This window comes from Haliaeetus albicilla, chromosome 4 (assembly GCF_947461875.1).
Source record: "Haliaeetus albicilla chromosome 4, bHalAlb1.1, whole genome shotgun sequence".
NCBI lineage: Eukaryota > Metazoa > Chordata > Aves > Accipitriformes > Accipitridae > Haliaeetus > Haliaeetus albicilla.
The window spans coordinates 11,678,242-11,690,967 of NC_091486.1; the positions used below are offsets into that span (position 1 = coordinate 11,678,242).

The window sequence follows — 12,726 nt, forward strand, 5'->3', positions numbered from 1 at the left end:
TTTAAAATAAGGGTTTAGTGCTGAGCTTCCTGACTCAGACTTAATGAAATTCAAAAGATTTTTTTTGACAGGTAAAAATGAATAGAGTCACCAAATTAATTGTCTTTGAAAGGAAAAAAAAAAAAAATCAAAGCTGCATAAATGTACATCTTCCCTCAGTTTCTGAAACTCTGTTTTTGGAAATTAAAGTTTCCCATTTTATTCAGCAAGCAGGTTAATGACACTTCTTGTATTTATGTAAAATTGTAGATGACTGCATGAAACGTAGCCACATTTTATTAACTCCTTCCTCTGTTCATACAGATTGAGTACTCGATGCAATTATTTTGAAATATAGCTCTTGTATAAAGTCAGGGCAGACCTTCAAACTGAGCCCTAATGTCATTAATATTTCCTTCTTAATGCAACTTCTGTCACGGTAACTGGATGGCACAATCTATGACTTGCATAAGGATGCAGAACCTTATTAATGCATCTCGTTAAAGGAACTAGAAACCCTACATGAAGCTGACTCACCAGGCAGATGCATCTTACTTCTAACAGGACCTGAACGAAGGGCATAAGCCTCATCACAGAGACAGGGTGATCCTGTAGGACAGCCTGGGAATAACTAAGCTTGTAGCAAAAGGCTTTGGGCTGCTGCTGATTGAATGACTGACTCACAAAGCTAAGCCCGACGAAGCTGGTAAATTTTACCCAACAGAGCTTATGCAGATTTTGGCTTCAATCCAGCAGAGCACTTAAGCACATGCTTAATTATAAGCAAGTGACATAAAGCAATTTAGTTAAGCGCGCGCTTAAGTGGGCTGCTGGGCTAAAGGCTTTATTTAGAGAAACGTGGAAAAGTTGGTCACCCTTAAAAGAGATGTAGTTGAGAGATGCAAGAGAGACCAAGACACAGTCAAGGTTGTAAAGGCGCAGACGGTTTGGGTGGAGAGCTGTCCCAAGGAACGCCGGGCCCTTAAGAAGACCTGGCCTCTAGCAATTCTCCCAATCGTTAACCGTGTGGGGTCACGGAGGACATCACGATCGCGGCGATTACAGCGCAGAAGCCTCATCTCGGGGCTTCTCGATGGATTTGGAGGCGCCGGGAGCCCCACAGCCACCACCCCCCGAGCGCACCGGTGGTCCGGGGCCTCCCGCGGCCTCCTGCGTCGGGCCCGCACCCCTCCGCCTCAGCGGGCCCCGGCCTCGGCCGAGAGAGAAGCGGGGTGCGTCGGGCCGAGGGGAGCCGGCCTCAGTGGCGGGGATGGGGGTTTCCTTCAGCCCCCGTCCCTGGCACCGACCCCGGCGGTTCCGGCCCCCGCTCCTCCGAGAGCCCCCGCTGCAACGACGACGGGTGGGGGGTGGTCACCCCCAGCCCCTCCGGCAGCGCCATCGCCTCGGCCGAGGCCTGGGCACCCCGCAGGACCGAAGGGCGCTCCCCGCCCCGCCTCCCCTCAGGGCCGGCCCGGGGCAGCGCTCGGCCGGGCCCGCCCGGCGGGGCTTCCCACGGCCGCGCCAGCCTCCTGACCCGCGCGTAACCCGGGCCGCCGGCACCGCCCCGGCCCCGGCCCCGGCCCCGGCCCCGGCCCCGGCGGGAGGCCCGGCCCCGGCCCGTGGCGGCCCGTCTCCCCTCTCCCCTGCTCCTCCTCGCTTGGCCGCGCCGGCGGCCCGCCGCGCCCGGGCGCCCGCCGGTCCTCCGGCGTGTTTCCCATGCTGCACCGCGGCGCGGCGGCGCTCTGGCCGGGCTGTCGCTGTCACCGCCAGGAGGAGGCTGAGGGAAGGCGCCGCTCGCCCCGCCGGAGCAGGAAGAAGCCGCCGCCGCCAACTTCCCCTCGGCCTCCCATCCCCCGCCGCCGCCGCCTCCCCTCCCCCGCGCCCCGCCGCCGCCCCGCCATGCCCGGGGCCGCGGCACGGGCACTCTGAGGAGCCGCCGCCGCCGCCGCCGCCGCCGCGCCCCGGCCCGTCTTCTCTTCGCAGCTCTGCGGCCGGTAAGTGCCGGCGGGCGGGAGCCGGAGCGGGAGCGGGAGCTGGCGCTGGCGGGGTCCGGCCGGGCCCGCCCGCCCGCCGCGGCGGCGGGAGGTGCACGGAGGGAGGGAGAGAGGGAGGGAGGAGGAGGAGGAGAGGGAAGGGAAGGAAGGGAAGGGAAGGGAAGGAAGGGGGGGGCCGCGGCTCGGCGCGGCCCGGCCCGGCGCGTCGCGTCCCGCCCGCATGGGCCGCGCTTGGCCCCGCCGGCGGAGAGGCCGGCGAGCGGGGGACGAGGAGCGAGGCGGCGGGCGCCCTCCTCCTCCCCCGCTGCCTGCCGTGCGGGGCGGGGGGGGGGGCGCCGGGAGCTCCCTTCCGCTCCCCCCGGCCGGCGGCGGGGCTTCCCCGGCGGAGCCGGCCCCCCGCGCGGCGGGCCGGCAGCCGCGGGGCCGCTGCGGGGCCAAGCAGGCCTCGCCGGGGAGGTGGGGATGGGGCCGGCGCTGCCAGCGGGGCCGTCTGACAGACGGACAGACAAAAGGGCCGGGGGAGCCGCGGGCGGACGGACGGACAGGCAGCGTGTGTCCCCCCCGGCCCCGTCCTCCCGGGCGGCCGTATCCCCCCGCTGCCCGCGTCTCCATTGTTCCTGGTGTAAGATGGGGTGAAGCGTGCCGACCTGTGAAAATTCATTTCGTTTGATTTTATCTTTTGAATAACCTTCTCCGAGTCTCCTCTCAGCTGCTCGGAGGAAGCGTTTGCAAAGGGACCTCTCTCCAGCGCCGGGAGCTGCTAACAAGTGCCAGGCTGGAAGTGGTTGGGAGGGCAGGGGGGACCGGTAGGAGTTGAGGAGAAATCGGCTGGGCTTTAAACACTTTCACTTTTCATCGCCTTTCCTCCCCCAATTCCTGCCAAACCTCAGCTGGGATGAGTGCAGCAGCGTCTGTGTTAAGCTGGCTCATAAAAAGGGAAGACATTTATGTTGCAAATGTAAATCATCTCTCTGATCACTTTGTCTTTGTAAACTGTTCAGAGCAGCTGTGAGGGCTTTTGCAGTCATAAAGGAAGTAGATATGTGGAATCCAGCGATCACAGCTTTAGTCTTGCTTTGAAAGTCTGCCTGGAGCATGACCTATCTCTGTCTGCATACATGTGACATTCTGGTCCAAGGAGTTTTAGTCGGGAGAGATGTCTTTATTTCGGCTGAGCAGCATCTTTGCAGTTGGTACAAGACAAATGACAGAGGACTATGGTTTTTCTTTTGAATCGGATCTCAGTTGCTTTGTTTATTTGCTGTACTTAGTCACAGATTTCAGTAATACTTTTACAAGCTTGCTAGGAATATGTACCTGGGCCTGTCATGCTTAAACATTTTGGAGTGCCCATATCAGATTTCGTCCTTGTAAGTGGTACCACTTTTGCAGTCATTTTCCATGAGTTTGGTGAAGCATGCCTTGTGAAGGAAAGAGGTGGAAAAATAGTGCTAACCTGTATCAATTTCTGTAGGTGCCCTCATGCTGTACTCAGAATCAGACTAGCTAAACCAATGGTCCAATCTAGACTTCATATCTATCCTGCTGCGTAAAAAGTTCGCATAGCTTCGGGCGGTGTTAGTTTTTCAGTGTTCCACTTCTACTGTTTGGGATTCATGCATGTGTCCAGTGACAGCTGTCATCTGCAGAAGCTTTGGCTGTGCTCGGAAGCTCTAGAGCTCACGAGGCCTGCCTTCCTGTGGATCTCACGGGATCTGCAGACTCCTGGTACAGGGTACAGACAGATGCATAGGAGAGGCAAGCAAATCCCGGTCTTGTTGCAGTAATTAAGGAAAACTCTACAAAATTGATTTTTCCAATTGCACAATTTACTGAAAACCACTGTCATGGCCTTTCTTGATGAATACTCAGCTGAATGTACATGTGTATTCAGTTTCCAAAAGTATTTTCTTTGTAGTCGTTTCTGGGTGTCTGCATGCCCCTCTTGCCCAAATATATATGTAGTTAGTCAGTGAGCTCATGTAACTGAATAAAGCTAAAAAAGATGAGGCTGACCTCTTGCATTTAGGCTGTCATGTGCACATGTACTTTTTCTGTCTTCACTTCTCAGGCTAAGGCCTGAAAGAACAAATGTGTATGTAATCTATGTTTCTGTTATTGTCCTTCTTGTCCATATGTATTTAATTTCTACTGTATTTAATTTCTACTGTATTGCAAATGTATTCTATTTATGGAAAATCCCTAATATAATGGATTATGAAACCAAATTATAAGTAGGTAAGTAGCTACTTGAAGAACCACAATGGTTAAAAAACATTAGAAGAAAAATTACTCAGAATGTGAAAAGTTATGTTGCAGGCTAAGTTCACCAGAAGGAACACATACTTCTGTAGTAATATTATGTGGCTTCTCAAAAGGTGATTTTCCCCTCTCAGTTCTGTGTGTACAAGTTTATTTGTATGAAGATTTAAAGCTCTGTGAGCGTGCGTGTGTTCTAGAGACAGTTGGCGTTGTAAAACCATTGAGGTTGGAAGTTCTTACTTCCAGCTGGGAAGTTCTGTGTATCAGTAATGTTAGAGTTGAGCTATGAGAATACTAAGAGCATATTACTCTAGTGAAATATGGTGATGGTACATCTAAAAGAGCTTAGCTTACTTCTAGATGGGTTCTTTGCACCACAGGTTCGATAATGTAAATTTGCAAATAGTGAAATTCAGGGTATCGGTTGTTAGTGTAAGGATTTAGGTAAAACATTTTAAAATTTACTGATGGGGAGGAAGGGTTTGTTGTATTCTAGTATTTTGGGGAAAAGCAGAGTGGGAGTGTCTTCTGTATCTGCTGCTAGAGATTTGTGATGTTTTTTGTGACTAGCATCTTTGTAGAGTCTTCCTCTGGTGAGTGCCGCTGTGTGGGCTGTTGTCCCGTTGTAAATATTACAGATGGAGGCCTGTCTGTGTGGAGCAGCTTGATGGAGTGGGCCTTAATCTAACAAAAACCACTTTAAGTGTTTAGCATAATTTGGGATTAAGTTTGATTCAATTTTGGCTCTAATGTAAAATACTTTTTTTAATGTGAAGTAACAAAAGTCAAATAAGAAATAGTAATGTTGGTATAACGTCTTTGATAAATAAATGTACAGCTGTTACCCTAAATATGAAACCGAAGTGTCCAACTTTCTTGTCCAAACTTAACGTCTCGTATATTAAATGGATGGGACAAGGAATGAAAAGTAAATGCCATTGGAAATATTTTTTACTTTGAAGACTCTTAAGTGGATCTAACAGAGAAATAGATTTGTTTAAAATAAGTACTTTTTGTGCCTTTGTCTGGCATTTTAATGATAGCTGCTTTTCAAACCAGCATCATTTATGATGAAGTAGGTTCAAGCCTTCAGCTTGCAGTCTGATCTGCGTAACTGAGTGTTTAAAGACAAATGAAGTCCCAGGAAGTCTCCGTGGATCTCAGTAGACATGGGTGTCTGCTGCTATCAGGTTGCAGGGCTTATGTGAAGGATCAGTACTGTGATTAACTTGCACTTTAATTTGTTTGTTTTTTTGACAGCAATACTTCTGGGAAAACAGTATTTCTTGGAGTACTGAGATACATCAAATTTTTTTTCCCCTTCTTTTCCCTTTTCCCTTTTCCTTTTTTCCTTTTCCCTTTTCCCTTTCTTTTTTCACTTCTGTGTATTGGAATCTGTGCAGAAACCCTTGAACTAGTATAGAGTTTATACGTTTAACTTACTGCTTTTTAACAGCTGAGACATAGCTATTGACAGGCCATGTCAGCAAAATACAGCCATTGGCTGTAATATATAGCTATATGCCAAGCAGAAACTTCTGTCTAACAAAAGAAAATCCGTTCAGGTTTTCATGAGATTTATTTTCATTTACACAAAGGCTGTTAGTTACCTTATTTCCAGTGAAGTTAAAAACATGACGCCATCTGTTTAGTTCATTAGTGCTCTATATACATTTTAAATATGCATTTTTTTATCATCTACATAGAACAGAATATTTTATACATCAGCAATAATGCAGTAAACTACACAAGTGACATAGGTTTAACCTATTTAACTTACAAATTATCATACAAATTAAAATACAATAACATGTGGGAGTATTCCAGTATTATATGTGATTAAATTGTCTTCCCCTGACTCCATATAGAGATATTTTTCATATATCATTCAGCATGTTGGATAAAATATCTGGAAAAATCCATAATGTGTTCTCACAGAACTTGATTATAAGTGTGTCCTAAGGGGTAATTCGGTGTCTTTTAGAAACACTGTGGAAAGCACAACATGCAGAAGGGTTAGAATCGCCTGATAACTTCTTCCATACTGTAAGATTTTTATTTTGGGAGATAATGTAGAGACTGATACTGCTTTTGCTCAGAAATAATTTTTAGTGTACTCTTATGATATTATCAGTTTATTAATGTATTCTAGGCTATGATATCAAGAGGTAACAGTGCGAATACTGTAATACAGTTAATGTATTACTAATTTATATTACTTCATGATTTCATTGCACTTTGGAAAACAGCAAGACATAGCTCTTTAATGGGGTATGTATATTGGCCTGATCCTGCAATTGATATACTCTGCTGGCATACTAGTATTACAGTGTTACATCTTGTCACAGTTTGTGCAGAAAACTTAGGCAGTACTGTCTAATTCTTCCCTTATGACTAGGATGACATTTTTATAAGTGCAGAATTAAACAGTCTGATGATAAAATGAAATCTGTGTGGGAAGAAGTTCCAGCCTGCAAACAGCAGTAGGGTATAATTTATGAACAGCCTATCAAATATAAACTGTCTAGATATCTTGCACTGGGGGAAAAAAAAGCAGACCAAAAAACAAAAATCAAGGTGCCTGTAAAATGTCTGTAAAACAAAATAATTTCTTGATATAACATGTGATACTACTAATGCGTAAAGCTGTTGTGATATCTGTGTAAGTCAGCTCAGATATGAGGCTGATAAGCTTTCTGCTCTAAAAAGTGTTTCAAATGGCAGCTACATCTATAGGTAAAAAGATGCCCATTCATAAAAATTTTGATGAGTATCTTAATGTTTTTGTAATAATTTTTCACAAAGTCTGTATTAAATTTTACTACTTATGTACCCCAAAATGGATATAAAAGACATAATTAAAAAGGTTTACAAAGCCAGTAACATCATGACCAGGTCATGTTACCTTAGTGCAAGAGGTGAAGTAAGAAATATTGATGCTGGGCAGATTTGGCATAGTCATATGTTGACTAGCAGTATTTAAGGAAGGGGAAACAAATGTCTTTTTAAACTCGGAGTTTTAACAGCTATGTGATTGCCCTGAAAATTTGTCAGATTTCTTTTTTTTCCGTTGTTGGGATTAGATTTGAAACAAGAAAATGCTGATATGCTCCTAAAAAGTATGTGTGCATATGTATGTATGTATGTGTAAAACACTTGTAGCATGTATTTATGATGATGTCTGGCCTAAAGCTCTAGTCATTGGGTATGAGAAACATTCAGCATAAAGTGAAGTTTATTTTGCCAAGCAACAAGCAGCATATTATGTGGGTTAGCTGCCTGGGATGTAGCTGTGATCTGTAGTTCACTGGGAAGGGGCAAAGCAAGTAAGCAACTTCTAAATTCACCAGCTTTCTGCAGGCTTCCTTTGGTAGTGAAAACTATTTAGTCCTGCTTTCAACAAGTGAATCTGTAGTATTGCGTTGCAAACATTCTTCAGTTTTGTAAAGGGAGGGGAGAGGGAGCAAAATGAATATTAAAGCCAAGAAATGAGTACGTTTCATAGGATCCATGGATGATTTTTTAGTCTGTAAGCATTATAACAGTCAGTATTTCCAGATGCAGTGGATGATTTCAGAGTTTCTCATATAAGAGTACTCTGAAGCAAATTATCATCTCTGTTGCTGACCTCCTGAAGTACGATTCTGCTCTGGTTTTGGCCATATACACAGTGATTCTTAACATAGGTCACTGTTATAGTCTCTGTCAGACAAAATATATGTGGAATGGATGACAACTGTCAGGCTTTTAAGTTGGGTCATTTATAGCACTGAGCATTTCTGGATACAACAGTTAACTATATAAATAAATTTAAGAAATCTTCTCATTTTGTGTCTTTAAAGTTTCTTTTAACAAAGAAGTTCTTCATGAAAGATTGGTAAATTCAACCAACTCCCTTTTTGCTAGAGTAATCTTACACTTCTTACCTTGAAAATTTTTGTCATGACCACAGTAGATCAACTGCAGAGGGAGGCGGTCAATCCTCAGGGTACCAAGATGTGATACAATTATTTTAGACCACAATCACTTGCGGATTTTCTAGATGTGTCCCTGGAATATTGGTTTTCAACTTATGTTTTGACCTTATAAGCGTTTTTGGGGGTAAAATCTAGTGTGAAGGTGCCCTGCGTGAATATTGCTTTAACAACATAAACCAAAAATGAATCATTCATATAGGAGAAAGACTGCCATCATCCCTCAAGGAGGAAAGCTTTATTAGGCTGCTGTTCTCAGGAGCTTCCTCTGTCACTGGTGAACCTGACAGTTACACTCTGTAATGAATTTTCATCTGAGTCAGCAGAAAGACGTGAAAGTTATGTGATTGTCTTCTGGGGATTGGGAAGGCTTGTATTGTTAGAGGTATAAGGAATTGAGAAAGCTACTTGGCTTTAATCTTGTTTTTTCTGGTAGAGATTATAAAGTTTTCTTTTTAAATGACTTGTAGAAAAGAGTATTTATGTATTTAAAAGGTACTTTTTAAGATGACCAATTATTTATACCTGACATGAAATTAAGGAATTGGGAGGAGGAATAAAATAAGAGTTTATAGAAAAGGAGCATGCAGAGAATGGTGATCCAGTTGTCACAGTATATTGCTTGAATATCTAGAATAGGTGGCAATTTGTAGACAAAACCGGTGGGCTTGTTGTCTTAATCTGGCAGTTAAAGGTAGATCATGCAAACCAGGTGTGTTCAGGCTTTTCTGGTGCCTGTTAGGAACCTATACTCAGTGTTATATACACTGTATTGGATCAAATATAAGGCAGCTTTAAGTGTGAATTTACTGTCACTTTTCAAGGAACAGCAATGTCAAAGGACAAACCGATAGAGAAGCTGATCTCTCAGTTCTTCACATGACCTTGCAATTTACTGTCTACTGAGTCCTTGTGTTGTCCCCAGCTTACATTCCTTATAGGTCACAGGACAGGCGTGGGGCTTTCCACAGTTGCGGTGGTGATGAGAGTATGGCTGCATATCCAGAAAGCATGGATCTGTTGTGGTTCTGTTACATGCCTAAAATTGGCTGTAACATTGGGCAACTCTTCATTGCCCGTCTTTGGTTGGACACAAGTTCAGCAAAGCGGTCTCAGCTCTAGGGCTTGCATCTTGCGTGCTTGAAATTGTTGCCTTGTTACCTATGGGACACATCTGTGCATTGAGGGAACCTGGGTGAGTGCAGCTGCATCAGCAGGTTGAGGGCTTGAGGACTTGAGACTCTTAACAGTGTTGGATGAGAAGATACTATCTGGAAAGCAGTCCATAAACACAGGACATGCTGGGTTTTTCTTTTTCCAGAATCCTGTAAGAATATTTTCTTACTTTACAGGTTGGTTTCCTGCTTGCTTAGTAATATGGATTGTATTGAATGTATTTCACTAAAACTTGGCTTCATCATGAAGTTATTTGACTGTGGGTTCTCAGAAATTTCAGACCTGTTTGGGATGGTAACTCGTAATTGTTGGCCTGTGAGTTAATGGCATCAAGAACCTTCAAGATTTTTGTTCCTAATAATTATAGGAGTTATTATAAACATGAATCATATCTTTTGATCAATATGAATTTCTGTTTTAGTTGTTTTCTAGCACTTAATTAGCAAGAATTAGCTGCAGGGTACCAAAGTCATTGAGGTAGAATCCAATTTTCACAATCTTTTTATTCAAGAAGGCACAATCCTGAGAAGTCTGAGTTTTATTTTTTGGATTGTTTTCAACGTTAGTTAATGGGCCAGGATATCTATGTTATTACTGCTCTTATACAGTGGCTTCTAGACATCTCATGTTTTGGCTTGCCTTGATCTGAAAATGGGCTTAAGTGCTTTAAAATTGTTTGAGAAATGTAAAATCGTAATGAGGAGTAATCACCTTGGGGTATGTGATAGAAGTCAGCGGGATTCCTTGTTCGTACCGTTCTCTGAGTATCAAGGTGTGAAGAGTTACCTGGAAGTTCTTGTTGGGGTTGTGCATAGTCTTTTGAAGAGGATACACTGCAGAAGCACACTGGGTTTAGTAGTTACCCGATTTGACTTTTTTTTTTCCTTTGGAGTGAAGATCAACCGGGTTAAAAAAGACTGATTTACAATTCTGGAATGTTATGTAAATGGGATAGGAATAGTTCTTAGTTGATTCAATCTGACCACAAATGTTGGTTATCAGTAGGGAGGTGGTGGATTTGTTGCAACAGTGTGGAAAAAAAATCCTAACTATACAGAAGTGTACCTTTAAAAAACTTCTTTGTTGTCTCAGCAAATTTACGTGGTCTGTAACATGCTTGTATTCCAAGAGGGGCTTTTGAGAAAGTGACCTAGTTGCTCACTTCCATGAATTTAAAGTTTATTTCTACTCCTTCCCCTTCTGGCTGATTTCATACTGTCTTTAAATACTAATGTGTGTCCGTTTATGTGCTAACTCTTCTGCTTATTCTTGATGAACGTGCTTGATGCTGTTCTGATGCTGTTGTAACAGAGTGCTAGTTAGGCCACAACAATCCCTGATTCCACTGATGAAAATTGCTCCTTGGTGCACAGTTCATAACCGCTTGAATACCTTGAAGAACAGTGATAGATATTTTTTTTGTTGTTCGCTGTTGGTCAGTGGTTTCCATAATGGAGCATCGCAAGATTCTCTGCTCCTTGTTTTTCATCGCGCGTTAAAGGAAAGAAAGGGCTACCACCAGAACATACTGTCCGAGATGCTGCTTCTAATGATACCTAAATCACTGTCACTTCACTGTTTTTATATTCTTATACAGCTATCATCTCTGAAGGGTCCAAACATCTTATGGAAATGTCTTGTCCATTACGATTAGTTACCGTCACCTGTGAGTCTTTTTCTTTCCTCAGGGGATAATTATATGAGCTCATTTTGTTCATCGATGGTGTTATGTGTGTGTTGCCTTGTGTTTATGTTAGCAAAAGTGAAGTAGCTTTTTATGTGCTTGAAGTAGTTAGTTTTCTGTGTTTCATGTTTAGTTTCATAATTTTTAGTTGCTAGGTGTATTAGTCTTGTGGAATAGGTCCCTGAAAGGCCTTTTTTTTTTTTTTAGGTAGGGTAGACCTATGGCATTTGAGGAGTGGAACAGTCAACAGAGATCTATGACTTTGAACTTTAGGAAGGGCTCTTTCAGATCTTCTGGCCCAGACCACTGGTGGCTCTGAAAGATGGCCACTGAAGGTAACACTGTGGTGTTCGAAAAACAATATAGAAAGCATAGGATTTGCTTGGTCTGTCTGCAGTGAATGTTTTACTAAAGAGGTATTCATTCTATTGTGTTTCAGACTAATTGGAATTTTTGAGGTTACTGTTCCATGTGTAGATGAAGGGTATGTTTGAAACACAGCTGAAATGAAATAAATATCCATTACAAATGAAGTTATGCTGGGGTATGACTCTGCCTCCTCAGCAGGTTTAAATGAGAAAATCTTCCTTGCCAGTACCACCATGTGAAAAGTTAGTCTACAGAAAGCCAACGATATTTTGCAGAATTTGTTTCTAGGTGTTACACAGAATGTAATCTTACCCTGAATAAGTTTACCATAATGAAGTTCGGGAAAAATGTGTCCTTAGTGCGTGACGGTGCCCTAAACTTGAAATTGCAACTTAGGAGAATGGTTCCTGTATTCTAACACACTTGCATTGCCCTCGCAACCTGGGAGTCTGTGTTGAAATAATGCTTTCAAATACTGAAGTAAGATCATAGAATCATAGAATCGTTTAGGTTGGAAAAGACCTTCAAGATCATTGAGTCCAACCATCAACCTTGACTGCTAAACCATGTCCTGAAGTGCCTTGTCTATGTGCTTTTTGAATGCCTCCGGGGATGGTGACTCAGCCACTTCCCTGGGCAGCCTGTTCCAATGTCTAACAACCCTTTTAGTAAAGAAATTTTTCCTAATATCCAGTCTAAGATCAAGAAATGTTGCCTGTGCTCTGTAAGATCTGTTTTGTATTGTTATTCATGTCCTTCTCACTATGGTTTATATTAGTACTGGTATTTTCCTGAAAGTTTTCTTTATGCTGTCATGTATGTAAATGAAGGATGTCTTCCCGAATCTGAGAGACCACTTTTGCTGCTGACTTGAAGGTTTTTTTTATCAAAACCTTCTTGATTATACTTTTGTTAGCTTATTGTCCAATGTTATTTCATCTACGTGGATATATTAAGTAAATATCTTGCATTTTTCTGTAATTACTATTTTTCTTCAATGCGCGTAAATAGCCTTTTAGAAAACAATGAAGCTGAAGTAAAGATATTACAGGCAAGAAAAGCATGCTTTTAAAGAACAGTTTTACGTGTAAGTCAAGCATGCAAACATGAAAATTGCAGCATTAAGCTTTACCTATGCCACCTTAATTTTACCATCCTCACTATATTACTGTTGTATTGTACCTTAATATTATATCGTAGTCTTCTGTGATACATGAACACGGTATTTCCCCCCCACAGAACCCCCCTTTTTTTGAATGTACAGGATATGTGCTGCTCATTGAATAAG

General features: G+C 43.3%; 1 protein-coding gene across 4 annotated transcripts in view; it reads left to right on the forward strand.

Moving 5' to 3' along the window:
• The first annotated feature begins 1,605 nt into the window (after positions 1 to 1,605).
• Positions 1,606 to 12,726, forward strand: part of ZNF148 (zinc finger protein 148) — a 41,276-nt gene continuing 30,155 nt past the window's right edge. For 2 of the 4 annotated variants that reach the window (XM_069780914.1, XM_069780918.1), the window contains exon 1: positions 1,608 to 1,973. The gene's annotated coding sequence lies outside the window, so the exon portion shown is untranslated. Of the gene's footprint in view, positions 1,974 to 11,276; positions 11,405 to 12,726 lie in introns of all 4 variants that reach the window. The other 2 variants (XM_069780916.1, XM_069780917.1) reach the window with 2 other exon arrangements.